The 12,902-nt window shown below is 45.5% G+C and overlaps 1 long non-coding RNA gene across 1 annotated transcript; it reads right to left on the bottom strand.

Annotated features, from left to right (window-relative positions):
* Positions 1-408: 408 nt before the first annotated feature.
* On the bottom strand, positions 409-4,649 carry LOC122202109. The gene is made up of 3 exons (XR_006194468.1): positions 4,509-4,649; positions 3,375-3,516; positions 409-557 (listed from the first exon to the last, which is right to left on the bottom strand). It is a non-coding gene; the product is annotated as an uncharacterized LOC122202109 (long non-coding RNA).
* Between the last annotated feature and the right edge of the window lie 8,253 nt (positions 4,650-12,902).

Raw genomic sequence — 12,902 nt, 5'->3', positions numbered from 1 at the left:
TCTGGCACATGCTTAGAACGACACAGGCCTGGACCCACACAGACACACACGTGTTGTGCACACTCTTTGCACAACAAGGTGGAGGGCTAACAGAGCTGAGGAATTACTTCGAAGCTTGTCCGGCCCTAAACCAAGCCTCCACGTGCTGGACCTTGCGGCTGTTTTTTCAAAATGCGTATCTGGGTCCTGTCCTGACCTAATTGAATCAAAGTCTCCGGTCAGCCCAGGAGCCTGTATTTATATGGTGGCAATCTGGTCACGTCCGCCCCCAGCCCCCACGGGAGGCTGCCAGTGTTTGGTGAGTGGGGAACCTGTTTCAGTTTGCTAGGGCCGCCTTAACAAACAACCACAGATCGGGGGGATTAAACCACACAAATTTATTGTCTCCCAGTTCTGGAGGCTGGAAGTCCAAGGTCGAGGCGTCAGCGCGACGGTCCCTTCTGCGGTTGGGAGGGAGAGTCTGCTCCAGGCCCCTGTCCTCGGCCTGCGGAAAGCCCTCTTCTCCCTGCGTCTCTGTGTGTCATCTTCTGTTTACGTGTGTGAATGTTCACATTTCCCTATTTGCAAAGACAACAGTTATATTGGATTGGCTTCCACTCTAATCACCTCATGTTAATTGGATTACTTCCGTAAAGACCCTGTCTCCAAATAAAGCCCTAGGCTGAGATACTGGGGCTTAGGGCTCCAATACATCTTTTTTTTGCGGGGGGAGGGGGAAACAATTGGGCCCCTATTAGCACCCCTTTACATAATAGAGGACTATGTCTATGTCATGAGTATTCCATAATATTGAGATGATCAGAGCTACTGTTTTTGGGTGCTTACTCTCTGTGCTAAGTGTTTTACATGCGCTTCTTAATTTAATTTAATTTTACTTTACTTATTTTTATTATTTTTTCAAATATAATGTATTGTCAAATTGGCTAACATACAGTGCGTAAAGTGTGCTCTTGGCTTTTGGGGTAGATTCCTGTGGTTCATCACTTTCATACAATGCCCAGTGCTCATCCCAACGAGTGCCCCCCTCAATGCCCATCACCCACTTACCCCTCTCCCCCACCCCCACCATCCACCCTCAGTTTGTTCTCTGTATTTAAGAGTCTCTTACGGTTTGCCTCCTTCCCTCTCTGTTTGTAACTATTTTTCCCCTTCCCCTCCCCCATGGTCCTCTGTTAAGTTTCTCAAATTCCACATATGAGTGAAAACATATGATATCTGTCCTTCTCTGACTTATTTCACTCAGCATAATACCCTCCAGTTCCATCTACATTGCTGTGAATGGCATGATTTCATTCTTTCTCATTGTACATATAAACCACATCTTCTTTATCTATTCATCAGTTGATGGACATTTGGGCTCTTTCCATAATTTGGCCATTGTTGAAGCCGCTGCTATAAATATTGGGGTGCACGTGCCCCTATGTGTCAGCACTCCTGTATCCTTTGGGTAAATTCCCAGCAGTGCTATCACTGGGTCATAAGGTAGATCTATTTTTAATTTTTTGAGGAACCTCCACACTGTTTTCCAGAGGGGCTGCACCAGTTTGCACTCCCACCAACATGCACCATTTAATTTTAACCTTCACTGCCAATGTTGACGAAACTGCTATGTTTCCCAATTTGGAGATAATAGCTGAGGTTCACAGAAATTAGCTAACTTGCCCAAGGCCTCGCCACTAGCAGATGGCAGCGCAGGGATGATGCGGACGCCATGCTTTCTTTCTGCTGTATATTCAGTTGTCCAAAGCTCTAACTGGTGCAGAAATCCTCTTGCCCTTAGCCAGTATTTGCTTTCCTATTTCCTTTTCCTATTTCCTAAATTCTTTGTTCTGCTTGGATGGCAGAGCGGCTGCGCTCCTCCTCATTGTCAGACGCTTGTAACTTTCTCGGCCCTTTCAAGCCTTCACTTTTCCAGGGTACACACCATGGGTCCTCTGACCACAGTGGTTCCATCTTCCCGGACCTCTCCATTTTGCTGATGAGCGCTTTACGGTGTTGTCCCCAGTGCAGTCTGGAGCTGGGCTTGGACACAGTCCTGCTCCAACTGTGCTGGCTTGTTATGCTCAGAGGAAACAAAAATCTCCCAGCTGCAGGTGCATGGTGTCCCATCAGTCCAGGGCACGCGTGGTTTCTGTCCTTTCTGTGTAAGTGCATCAGAATATAGGCTAAGCACACATTGTAAGCCAGAACTCCAGGCATGCGCCCACTGTGTAGACCACGGCAAAGTTATAAACTGACGCACATCAGGCCTAGTGTTTCAGACAGAGCGAAGGCCCTACTGTTGGGGTCGCTGCCCAGGTTTCCAGCTCACTGGGCTGTGCCAACATCAAACTCCCCGTGAGCAGGGTTCTCATGGCGAGCAAGCCAGCAGCGTGGCTTTGCCGATGGCGTGTTTGGTTTCTTCCCTCTCCCGGGTGACTGCAAATCTCCTGTGTATCTGAAACCAGGAAGGACTTTCCTCTTCTCCATCTTACTGTCTTACTTTAGCTAACGTAGTTGCCCTTTAGGTAACTTTCAAGAGATGGTTACTGTCCCAGACCTGTGGTTTTGTACTTGGCCTTCTGAACTATTGAAGAGATTGACATCATCACCCTGAGCGTGGCCTTGCAGGCTGCCTGGTCTTAGCACTTACTATGGGACAGGTGCCTGGCTGCTAAACCCTCCCTCTCTTCCTCACCAACAGTGATGGGCTCTGGTTCCAGGCATTGTTCTAGATCCCAGGGATCCTGGGTTGAACAAGACAGACAAGGTTCCTGCTCTCAGGGACATTCTAACCGTGGGTCAACTGGTGACAAAGAAGTAAACCAATTAAGTACATTCAGGTTGTGCAAACAGCAGTATTGGAAATAAACAGGACAATGAGGTGTGTGTGTGTGTGTGCGTGTGTGGGTGTGTGTGTACCTGTGTGTGCATGTGTGTGGGTGTATGTGCATAAGCCTCCTCCTTCTAGATTCCTCCAATGTTAAACTCTCCAGTTTCTAATTTATACGCCATTAGCCAAGTTACATTCTATTAACCCACCTTTATGTCAGCACCCAGTCACCTGTGTCACCTCCCTTCATTTGCCAGGTAAGGGTCGTGCAAAGTAAATTTTGAATTTATCCCAATTGTGGAATTAAAATGATTAAATAAGCACTCAACCACCAGACAATTACAAGTGGGTCTCGCCAGTGTTCTTGTCGAGTCCTGAATGACTGTGGGCACGGGGTGTGAAATGACGTGCTTGCTAGCACCTCCCTTACGTAAGCATCCACAGAGGCAAAGCAGCACCTGGAGAGTTTGTGGAGTCGAGGAAGGGGACCTCTTTCCTGTTGCTCTGCCCCCCATCTCCTCCACTTATCCAAATAAGAAGAGAGTGGCCATCCCTGGCTTACCGTCAGATGAAAACTTGGGACCAGGGGTGCCAGGCCTGGGACTCTATCCAGAAATGAAGACGGTGCATGTTTCTGGAGCCTCTCCATTCCTCATGCTTGGGGACCCCAAGCTGGCCCACTGAGTCAGGGGCTCCAACGGGCCCTTGCATAGGGAAAGAGAATCTGTGAGTGAGGCTTGGAGGCAGCCAGGAATGGGATCCTTATAAGAACAGGGGCACTTGGGTGGCTCAGTCGGTGAAGCATCTGACTCTTGGTTTCTGCTCAGGTCATGGTCTCTTGTTTCATGAGATCCAGCCCCAGCATTGGGCTCTGTGCCAACAGCACGGAACCTGTTTGGGATTCTCTCTCTCCCTCATTTTCTGCCCTCCCCCCCTCAAAATAAATACATAAACTTAAAATATATTTATATTATAGAACAAGCACTGTCGTTCCAAGGTGCAAGAGGCCCTCAGACCCCGGGAGGAGAGACGGCTCTTACCAGGTCCCTATTTTCCTGAGGCTCAGCAGGAAAGGACTGAATATCCCAACCCCTTGCATGGAGCCCTTACTGAGGTGGACAGCCTTGTAGGCTCCTTCCTTCCTTCCTTCCTTCCTTCTTTCCTTCCTTCCTTCCTTCCTTCCCTCCTTCCCCCCTCCCTCCCTCTCTCCCTCTCTGCCCACCTCCCTTCCTTCTTTCCTTCCTTTTTTCCTTCCTTCCTTCCACATTTCAGGCGAACAATCTCATTGGAGTGGAAGGCCCTGGCCTCTTTAAACAGGTACTAGCAGACTGAACTGCCTATCTCCTGAGCATCGAGGTGATGGTGTGGGTGCTGCTCTGAGCCCAGCCCCAGGTGCCTCTGAAATCTTGCCCTGGGTTGGAACAGTCCTCAAAGGAACCTCGCAGCCTGCTCTCATGTGGCCCCTGGATGGGGGATGAGGCTAACTTTTGGGCCATCACTGCTGCTTCCAGGCTTCTGTACACGTCCCCACACACGTAGGGGTAGGGGCAGCTGGGCTCCCTCTCCTGCTGCCCATGACTGGAGCCCACTGTTTCCTTGGAGTTTGCTCTGTGAGCCGGCTGCCTCCTTCCTGCCTTTCCCACACTGGCTCCCTCTCTTCATTGCCATCACCGAAGTTGGGGCTCCCCTCATTAACCTTCCTTTAGCCCCTGTTCTTTCCTCCTGCCAGGCAAAGGTTTCTAGCTCTGCAGAGCTCATTTCCTGTGAACCTTCTGTCCATCTTCTGTCCAAGCCTCTGCCATCTACTCTGAGGCAGAGGTGCCAGGAGTCCTTCATTCCTGATGCTTTGGACTTTGGCCAAAGCAGGAAGCAGGAAGTGAGAAGCAGGGAACAGGAAGTGAGAAGCAGGAAACAGGAAGCAGTTGTTTTCTGCAGCTTCAGGTGTCCTTCCTCTGGGATCCAGGAAACTTCAGCCTGCCCAGGGCCCGTAAGATTAGGGAGGCAGAGAACCCTGCCCTTGGGGCTAACCTGCAGAGAATATTCAGGAAACTTGTTGACCTGCATGCTGATTTCAACTACTAGAGAAAAAACAGTATGAGATAAGAAAAAAATATATATTGAGATCTATTGTAGAAGTAATTCCAATCACGGTTATTTGAATGAACTACTGGTCATTCATGCCTATTTGTCATGGGGTAGATAGATCCTCGTGCACACTAAAAGAAGTCTACTGAACTTTGAGGCAAGTATTCTTCAATTATAAAGTCAAATCTGGCTCATACTTGCGCTCACCTTCCTGGTATGTTGCTTGGGTACCATGGTCTAAAAAACAGAGAGACACTGGCCTGTAATGAACGTGGAGCAGGGACCCCACTGTGGACATTTTATCTAACAGGCTACTTGTGTTTCTTCCTTTCTGCAGTTGACACATCATGGAAAATCTACGCGCAAATAAAAGTTTCCCGTCAAATAGTATCTCAAATGACCTTTAACATCTGTCTCTAAACCATGCATTCTCAAAGGGGAATCCTCAAGAGAGCATAAAAGTCATACTCCTTTGTACATTGTTCATACAGGTTTTTATGTGTCAAGCACAGATATGCATCCAATACATAGATAGATAGTGTGTATTTAACATTAAAATTTCATTGGGGGAAGGGATTTGAACAAAAATGTCTTAAACGGCTCATGATGGGGGGTGGAGAATAAAGGTTGAGAAATGTGCCTAAATGGGTACTTTTAGCATTCTTCTATTTTACAGTATTACCTTCTAATTAGTTTTTCAATAGAAATGTGGATTTTCGTATCTTGCACTTGCTTAAAGTCAGACAGATCTATTGAAAGTCTGTTACTGCCAGAAGGCAACATTCATCCATCTTAGCCATTGCACAGTGGCCCCCAGGAGAGTCTTCTAGCTGGGAAATCTGCCATGCTATTATAAAATAATAAGGCTGCTTATTGTCCACAGCTCGTGGAAGCAGTCTCATTATTATTTTATGGTCAAATCTCTGGCGATAATAGTACTGATAATTATAACGCCGTATTTCATGAAAGCGAGACTCCATCGATTGTAAGATGTGCCATTAAAATTTGACACAATGCTAGGATGCTGCAGACTGTCAGTTTCACTGAAGAAATGTTAAAATGTGGGGAAGTGGGGAAGCACATTTTCGGGCCAATGGAGAACAGAAATGATAGCTGATAACCTCTGACTCTTTACCATGTGCCTGGTTTATCTCACTGAACACTCTCAACAGGGTGATGCCTGTTACATATGATGATACTTATTATTATCCCCATTTCTTAGATGAGGACAACTGAGATTCATATAGGTTAAGTAACTTGCCCAGGATTGCACAGCTCCAAAATGTTGGAAGAAAGAATCAACTCCAGGACCCTCATGCCTTAGCCTTCTGGTGAACGTTAGGCTACATCTTCCTTTACCCCTCTTCAACTCCCAGTGGCCCCAAAAAGCAGATGTACTTCAGTTCACTCAACATACAAGTTTCTAGAGGTGGCACAAAATAGAACGCTCGTATCTCACAAATTCACAAGGGGAATTTTAGTTTTCAAAGGCATGCTATGGAAAGAATGCTTTGGTGCTGTGACCTCCCCACTCCCTTCTGATCTGCTGGAATGAGAATTGACCTTGAAGACAGAAGGACCAGGGTTTGATCCTCACTTCTGCACATACCTGCAGTGATAACGTCGCTGAAAGTTCACCTTTCTGAGTTTCAGTGTCTAAGTATGAGTCTTGAAGCCTGTGCCTCATAAATCCAAGCTCTCATAGCCACATGGCTTCATTAATAAACTCCTGAAGGATGAAAAGTTAAACACACACTCCTGATAGGTTTATAGCTTTCTGCTTGGGGGTCGCTGTCAGCGAGAGGTGTTCTATTTTTATCTCTCTTTTGCCTTTGTTCTGATTGCTATTCTGTAAATGATCTCGGCCATCCAGAGTGTATTTAGCTCATTCGGCTGGGACACTTCCTTAATGGTATAGAGATAACCAATTGTAGAGTTTATATTGGAATAGAGAATTCGCCTCCCTCAAGAATATTATAATCTTAACTTATTGTGTGAGGCTCCATTGCTTTTGGGTAAATACGAAAATGTGTTTTCTCTTTCTCTATTCCAGTGGGCAGTTTTTCAAATGGACTGTAACAGAAGCTTCTCTGTTTGCACTGGGAGTCATCTCAGGTTTACATTCAGGAAACCTAATAAAAATGTGAGCAGGAAACAACCGAGCTAAAGCAGGAATGAAAAGAAATTGTTTGATGAGGATTTTGCAGAATAATGGCCCAGGGCTGTCCTCGCAGTAGGACTTGGTGGTTTCTTGGGAAAGGGGGCAGGTGTGTGTGCTCACCCCAGGTAATCATTCCCAAAGCTTCCGATGTCCCTTAGTCCCTTGTGCGAAACTACACACATTAGTCAGAGGATCCTTCCACACTGGCCTTGCTTAGATTTGGGTGTGTTTCCAGTAAGTTCTTCTTTTCTGACTTTGTGTGCTATAAAGCTGTTTGAAGTTAATTTAAACCAGACTCAAAAAGATGAAAAAAAATTCCATAAGAAATGATGACTGCCAGAGATTTCCCAGTAATACTTATTCTGCCGGTTTCTGGAGAGAAAAACGTTCTAAATTTGTTAACTACAGGTTTCGCCAAAAGTCAAAAGGCAGGTTTTCTCTTCCCTAATATTCTCCTATAGTTTTAGTTTGCTTGAGTAAATATTGTCAACTGAACAAATAAACTTTGGCCTGTAGCTGGGAAGGTGTTTTGGTTTTGTTTCTTCCTGGGGTTTGGCATCATGGTCTCTGACCGGGAAGACATCTGCTCCTGTGGTTCACACTGGTGCCTCTCTGGCCCCTGAACCATTGCTGGAGCTCCTGGGGCTGTCTTTGCTGGTGTCTCTCCCAACCTGACTTTCAGTGATGTCATGCTGGTAGCTTGGAACTGCCCTTGAGGGAGTTTCTACACCACAGGACTCAACAAATCCCACAAGCCAGGGCCTTCTCCCTGCCCCTCTCCCACCTCGGGAACCCATGTTAAATACTGATGGTCCTCCAGCGCCTATGGTGTCAAATCTCGGTGACAAACCGTGGAGGACACGTTATAAGTGTTGGACGGAAAGTCACTGTTGGGACTACATGAGTCTCATTTTAGACCTCGAGACACCTGCAGGTTGAAAGTAAGGTGACGGGGAATCACGTGTCATGCTAATGGAGCATCGGCTAACACACAAATTCAGTACAGTCACAGGATACAAAATCAATGTACAGAAATCGGTTGCATTTTTATACACCAATAATGAAGCGGCAGAAAATCAGAATCGATCCCATTTACAATTGCACCCCAAACCATAAGATATCTAGAAATAAACCTAAGCAAAGAGGTAAAAGATTTCTACTCTGAAAACTATAGAACACTTGTGAGAGAAACGGAAGAGGACACAAAGAAATGGAAAAAAAATTCCATGCTCATGGGTTGGAAGAACAAAAATGTTTTAAATGTCTATATTATCCAAAGGACTCTACACATTTAATGCAATCCCCATCAAAATAACACCAGAATTCTTCACAGAGCTAGAATAAACAATCTTAAGATTTGTATGGAACCACAAAAGACCCCAAATAGCCAAAGCAATCTTGAAAAAGAAAAGCAAAGCAGGAGGTATCACAATTCTGGACTTAAAGCTACATTACAAAGCTTTAGTCATCAAGACAGTATGGTACTGGCACAAAAAAGAACACAGAGATCAATGGAACACAATAGAAAACCCAGAAATTGACCCATAACTATATGGCCAACTCATCTTTGACAAAGCAGGAAAAAATATCCAATGGAAAAAAGATAGTCTCTTCAACAAATGGTGTTGAGAAAACTGGATAGCAACATGCAAAAGAATGAAACCGGACCACCTTTTATGCCATACATAAAAATAAATTCAAAATGGATGAAAGAGTTAAATGTGAGACAGGAAACCATCAAATCCTAGAGGAAATCAGAGGCAGCAACCTCTTTGACCTTGGCCATAACAACTTCTTACTAGACACATCTCCGGAGGCAAGGGAAACAAAAGCACACATGAACGGTTGGGACCTCATCAAGATAAAAAGCATCTGCACAGTGAAGGAAACAACCAACAAAACTAAAAGGCAACCAATGGAATGGGAGATGGTATTTGCAAATGATACATAAGATAAAGGGTTAGTATCCAAAAATCTATAAATAACTTACCAAACTCAACACCCCAAAAACAAACAATCCAATTAAGAAATGGGCAGAAGGCATGAACAGACATTTTTCCAATGAAGACATCCAGATGGCTATCAGGCACATGAAAAGATGCTCAACATCACTTATCATCAGGGAAATACAAATCAAAACCACAATAAGCTATCACCTCACACCTGTCAGAATGGCTAAAATTAATAACTCAGGAAACAACAGGTATTGGTGAGGATGCAGAGAAACAGGAACCCTCTTACACTGTTGGTGGGAATGCAAACTGGTGCAGCCACTCTGGAAAACAGTATGGAGGTTCCTCAAAATTTAAAAATAGAACTACCTTATGACCCAGCAATTGAACTACTAGGTATTTACCCAAAGGATACAAAACTACTGATTTGAAGGGGTACCTGCACCCTGAGGTTTATAGCAGCATTGTCAACAAGAGCTGTATTATGGAAAGAGCCCAAATATCCATCGACTGATAAATGGATAAAGAAAATGTGTTATGGATATACAATGGAATATTACTCAGTCATGAAAAGAATGAAATCTCGCCATTTTGCAAAGATGTGGATGGAGCTGGAGTATATTAAACGAAGCAAAATAAGTCAGAGAAAGACAAATACCGTATGATTTCACTCATATGTGGAATTTAAGAAACAAAGCAGATGAACACAGGGGAAAAAAGAGAGAGGCAAACCATAAAACAAACTCTTAACTGTAGAGGACAAACCGAAGGTTGCTGGAGGGGAGGTGGGCGGGGCAATGGGCTAGATGGGGGATGGGCATTAAGGAGGGTCCTTGTGATTGATAAGCCCTGGGTGTTGTATGCAAGTGATGAATCACTAAATTCTATGCCTGAAACTAATATTACACTACATGTTGACTAACTAGAATTTACATAGAAACTTGAAACAAAAAAAATAAAATATTTGTTAAGTTGTTATACAGATGAACGCTACTTAAATTTAGTTGCTGTAGGCTTAGATTGGAATATTTTGCTTTCTTCAGAAATATTTTCATCAAAATGATACTAATTATACATGAGTTATATTTTCAAAAAATATATGAATAAAAGCAAGTCACTATCTGGGAACCTGGTCTGGGGGTTTACAAGCAGGTGAGTAAGCTGGGCATTATGATTGCCATCACTGCTGCCGTCACTCAGCTGGAAGCTGTCGCTGTGCCCGTGTGTGTGTGCGTGTGTGTGTATGTGCAAACCTATATCTGTATGTGAGAAGCTGTGTGTGCCCCTATGTGTGTGCCTGTGTGGTTGAACCTGTGTGTGTGCATTCATGCAGGTGTCTGTGTGTACGTGTGAGAAGTGTGTGAGCGTGTGTGTGCGTGTACATGTGCCCCGAAGCTCCTGAAAGCGAGTGCATACAGCAGCCCCCCTTGGATTGGGCTGGGCGTTCACGAGCCATGGCAAAGAGCTCCTCAGGGCCGTGCACGGCTTTGTGGGAGTGAGGAATGGCCATCTGGAAGAATATGAGGACGGGGGCGACTCTGATCACGTCAGTCCCCCTTTTCTTGCCCACTGCTCCTTCCTGTCTGTTAAACTTAACATTCAGGAACTTTTAAGGAGGAAACGGTGCCCAACGGGGAGGCAGGTGGAGGATGAAGGAGGAGGGAGTGTTAGTGTTGCCTATTTGCCTGGCAATGGTGGGAGTTGAGGGCTGGCTGTATGTCGGAGCCTCGGGGCTTCTCTGGAACCTTCCAGCTGGGCTTCTTCTTCCTCATCAATGAAAATGAAGACTGACCTCAGGTCCCTGCGCCTTTGTCCAGCGCTTGGTTGTTGTCTGGCCACTGCAGCTACTGTTCAGGCTCTCAGGCCTGAGTCATCGCCCAGAGTTAGAGATGTGGGCAGGAGCCCCGGCCTCCTCTTTGTGCCCCGAGGCTGTGTTGTTCCAGTCCTTACGTGCCCTTGTTATGGTTTGCCTCTTTGTTCTACAATCCTTACACATCACTCCCGCTTTAGCTAAACCTCACAGGGATCCACTGGGGTAGGTCCTTTATAATCCCACTTAAGTGTTGGGGGAAACTGAGGTCCCAAGACACGAAGCAACTGGCCCCAAATCTAACAGTCAGCAAGTAGCAGAGGCAGGGGTGGAAGCCAAGTTTCCAGACTCTCAGCCACACTTCTGTCTTCTCTGGAGGCCAGAAGCAATCTTTCTGTTTATTTGCAGGGTTCTGAGATCCCTAAAGCGACTCGCTTTAACGCATTTTTTAAAAATATTCTTTTTTTGTTTTTGTTTTTTATTCTGAGAGAGGGAGAGAGAGAGCATGTGTGCATGAGGGAGCTGGGGGGTGGGGCAGAGAGAGGGAGAGAGAGAATCTCAGGCGGTTTCCTTGCAGAGTCCGATGCAGGGCTTGAACTCATGAACTGTGTGATGATGACCTGAGCCGAGATCGGGTGCTTAACCAACTGAGCCACCAGGTACGCCTCTCTTCAAACCATTTTGTGTGTCAAGCATAACCAGCAGAATCCTACCTTCCCAGGCCAACGTGAGGGTCTTGGTGTGGGTTGGCTCCAGTTTCTTTCTTTCTTTTTTTTTTTGAATTTTTAAAATGTTTATTTACTTTTGAGAGAGAGAGAGAGAGAGAGAGTGGGGGAGGAGCAGAGAGAGAGGGAGACACAGAATCTGAAGCAGGTTCCAGACTCAGCTGTCAGCACAGAGCCCAACGTGGGGCTCGAACCCACGAAATTATGACCTGAGCCAAAGTTGGACGCTTAACCGACTGAGCCACCCAGGCGCCCCTGTTCCTTTTCTTAAGTGGAACCGCTTGTCTGTCTGAGCATCGCTGTCGCTTTACTGCCTGCTAGTAAAAGGGAATATGCTAACATTTTACAAGTTTATGAATTTCATAAATTTTTGATTTTTAGCAGGGGCTTCAGGCCGATTCCCCATCTTCCTCCCGGTAAGTCGTTGTTCTAAAGGCAGCACTTCCTACTGAGTCATAAAAATGTTCACCGTGGACAAGGCAGCGACATGATTGGAATCATTGAGAGACGTCCACTTTGTTTCACTTGTTTACTGTTAACAGATGTCAGAGCGAGGCTGCTCTTCAGCATTCCGTAAAAATTTTGACTATTGGTACTTAGGTAATCACAAAAATGTGTTGGGAATAACATATTCCAGATATTATCTGTTTCTAATGGCTCGTTTCAGTTTTGAACAGAAGAATGTCAAGCCTTGAAGTATTCTAGAGCTCTGAGGGGCTTGGTTGGAAAGAAGGATGTTCTTTGGTGGGAGGCAAAGTATAAAACGTACTCCTTTTCCCCTTGCTTTGGTGGGAGGAGTGTTCTTACACGACACAACTCACATGTACCTGACAGCTGCTTTCTCCATCAGAGCGCTCAAAAGTTTCCTGAATCAAATTCAGAGAGAAATCTTAGAATGTTCCTCACCTTGAGGTGTTGTGGGGTCACACACAATGATGTGTGCCAAGACCTCTTCATATGTTGAGCATGAGCTATTGGATGTGGTGAATGTTCCAAACCTCCCCAGCGGCCTTGTTCCAGGTGCTAGTAGCCCTGACCTTGGCCAAAGCCATTGTTCTTGATCTGCTCTTTTATTTTTTAGGTGCGTGGACGGCTATCCTCTCTCATGCAAAAATATCCCCTTGACCTCGGAATCATCAACAAGGTCTCAAATGATGTCTTTCCAGTGGTCCTACTCAGCAAGCATTTACAGGTCACCAGACCAACCTGTAACCATTTTCCACGTGGTGGGATTAGGATGATCTTACACATGGTTTTCTCTCAGCCCTCACAGTTCAACTTGTGGAATGGATCTCAATTCCTTACCCCTCCCACTTCCCAAGCCCTTCGTCAAGTGACTTTGCTGCCCTGTTCATCA

Source organism: Panthera leo, chromosome A1 (genome assembly GCF_018350215.1).
Source record: "Panthera leo isolate Ple1 chromosome A1, P.leo_Ple1_pat1.1, whole genome shotgun sequence".
Classification (NCBI taxonomy): Eukaryota; Metazoa; Chordata; class Mammalia; order Carnivora; family Felidae; genus Panthera; species Panthera leo.
The sequence above is the reverse complement of the archived record's forward strand: the minus strand, read 5'-3'. Positions and strand labels throughout refer to the sequence as shown.